Here is a 2,860-nt window from a genome sequence, read left to right on the forward strand (position 1 = left end):
ATAGAGCGCCACGCCCCCATCTCTCTTTCCTATCCTGTCCCTCCTGTACAGCCTATAGCCCTTGACATTGACCGCCCAATCATGCGTTTTGTCCCACCACGTTTCTGTAATCCTCACTATGTCTGGGCTGGTGTCAGCCAGCAGGAGGGTGAGTTCCTCCTGCTTGTTGCCCATACTACGAGCGTTTGTGTAGAGGCATTTGAGACTTATTGAAGTACCTTTATTTTCATGAAGTTGACAGACAGTCTAAGCATTTCATATGCTTTGTAGAAGCAGTTCAGAGTGACCAGGAGCTCTTCAACACAAATTGGCAGTATGCTGAAGATCAGTATGCTCCTAGTTGGTTTGGATTTGGAACATAGCCAATTAATGTTAAGAGAGTTATCAGATTAAATAAAACCAAATCCTGAAAAAACCTGACTGTTCTTCCCTTCAGTTGAATATTCATTACATAAAATGATTGAAAAATTTACATTTATTGTTTGTGGGGCATTAAAATAGCATGCTTACTATTTTCCTGAACTAATTTACTGAACAGATAGGGTGCTAACAGACATGGAAACCCCCCCTCAAAAACCCAGTGTTTCACAGGTAGAAGCAGCGCATTAGTTCAATCTAGCTCTGTAGCATCTGTATAGATCAGACGCTTCAGCGGGGCTTTTCAGTGCTCTTATCTAACAGCTGATTCAATCAGCTATTAGATAAAAGTGCCAATAAAGTCCCACTAAAATGCCTGATCTATACAGACGTTGGGCCAGCCCAGTCCAACTAATGTGATTCCTCTTCTGGGCATGCACTGGGTTCAGCACAGGGGTGCATGGAGTTTAAAGTAGGGCAGTGGTTTGGGGGTTGTTTTTTTGGTTTTTTTTATGTCTGTAAGCAGCCATAGTTTTCTGCCCCAAACAACAACTCTTAAAAGACATGGTACTGTAGATTGAAAATAATGAAGAAACACAGAGGAATCAATGGTATGATGTAACCATTAAGTAAAAGTAGAGCATAGAATAACAGGATCAAAAGCATTCCAGTGACAGAATTTTTTTTATGTAAGTCAAGCAGATGATGTAAACTGGCAATTTTTTCTTCATAAGCACTGGGGAACAGGTCAGCCTTTAGGAGGTACTTAAAAGCAGAGGACAGTAACTTTGCCAACCAGATTAGTGCAACGGTAGTTAACTTCTGGCCCACAAGACCATGTTGTCCAGCCCATGGCACTTCCCACAGGCCTGGAAGTTTGATAGCACAGGAGTGGTGGCAGTGTTAATTGCTTCATGGCTAGATCTGGAGCACCGGGCTGGGCTGGAGTGCCAGTTCAGACAGACTGTACCAGCCCAGACCCAGACAGACTGGATCCAGCCCACAGATTGGCCCATGCCACTCATTCATCTTGTGGGGCTGGAAAGCCGAGCACTGCTGAATTAGTAAATACATTCCATGCATATGGGGTGGCACAGAATAAAATGCAGAGGGGGCTGCAGAGGAAGAAAACTAAGGAGACAAGTGGAAAGGAATGGGTGGAGTGATGCTACAAGAACAGGTCAGATGAACTAAGAGGGCAAAGCTAAAGGGCTTTGTAGTTCGTGCTCATTACCATCTCCTGTCATGTTTAATGAATGGCTTAATCCTGCAAATCTATGTTCACATAAACATGTTTTAAAACAATGAGATTAGCAATGAGACACAATCAGGTGTGGGGAAAAGAAGGCAGCAAGAATCCTGCTGTGATGAGCCCTGCCTGGTTAGACACAGCAGAGCTCATCTGGCAAAGTATAGATTAGTCAGGGGCACTTCTGCTCTGAAAAACCATAGGAGGTTTATGTAGCAGATTTGTTTTCCAGCCTTCTTCATCTCAAGGGATACAACTGGATGGTGAGAGAAAAGGTGCATGAGTAGGGGCTTTTTTTTTTTTAAGATGACGTCTATTCCTTAGCTCCTCTGTAAACTTCACAGCTTCCTATTCTCCAAAATCTAGCAACCACCTCACAGACATTAAGCCTAGCAGCTCTCATGAGATCCCTCTCTCTCTACGGATCCTCTCTGATGGGGCACAGAAAGTCATGTCATACAGACAAACTGATGAAGGATCTTTCACAACACTGACTTCAATGCAACAATCCCTTCTCTAGTACACTGTGATCCAGGCTACTAACGGAGACTGGTAAAGTGCGAGAAAATGAGCTCAAGCTTAAAATTTTCAGCCTGACAGCTTGAAGCTCAAACACAAAAGCATCTGCCTCTACAGTGGCAGAAAGAAAGAGGACTCTGAGGAGTTCTGATGGCTTTTTATGATGCCATTCAAGTAAGACTATTTTTAACTACAGGAATAAATTTTTGTACTTAATTTTAATTCTACAAGAGCTTTGGAATCAAAATTTAGATGTTGGAACAATGCAATGTGAGCCAAGTCTGGAGTTTTTGGAATTGAGATAGTTTAACAAGAAACATTTTAAAGTGCAATTGTGAAGGAACAGGTATAAACATTTTAAAAATGTTTCTTCTGCAAAGGTTAGGAGACATTCTAACCGAAATATATGGAAAGGGCATCTTAAGAATTAGTGCATCAAACCTGGAAACCAAATTCATTGCATGTATAAGAGAGGGAAGTCTGCTTTGAGCAGAAATCACAACACAGCCTTAGCAATGGAATTGTTGTGTGTTAGATTTATATGCCACTACTCTTCCCAAAAAAGGCAAATACTTCCATAATACATCCAGCTGAAGAGACACAAGGGCATCCTGTATTTAAAAGAACCTTTTCCCTAATTTTTCACATTACATTTTCATAGTTTCATAGTTTCTAGGGTCGGAAGGGACCTGAGCAGATCATCTAGTCCGACCCCCAGCCATGGCAGGAAAGAGT

At 42.0% G+C, this 2,860-nt stretch overlaps 1 protein-coding gene and 1 long non-coding RNA gene across 3 annotated transcripts in view; both read right to left on the reverse strand.

The window, feature by feature from the left end:
- Positions 1–2,860, reverse strand: part of FZD3 (frizzled class receptor 3) — a 79,781-nt gene that overhangs the window by 63,660 nt on the left and 13,261 nt on the right. The gene's annotated exons all lie outside the window — the stretch shown is intronic.
- The window catches only part of LOC109311532, a 13,408-nt gene continuing 10,833 nt past the window's right edge, over positions 286–2,860 (reverse strand). The window contains exon 3 of the long non-coding RNA XR_002101531.1: positions 286–295. This is a non-coding gene — a long non-coding RNA (uncharacterized LOC109311532). The remainder of the gene's footprint in view (positions 296–2,860) is intronic.

Source organism: Crocodylus porosus, unplaced genomic scaffold (assembly GCF_001723895.1).
Source record: "Crocodylus porosus isolate Cpor-Errol unplaced genomic scaffold, CroPor_comp1, whole genome shotgun sequence".
Lineage (NCBI taxonomy): Eukaryota > Metazoa > Chordata > Crocodylia > Crocodylidae > Crocodylus > Crocodylus porosus.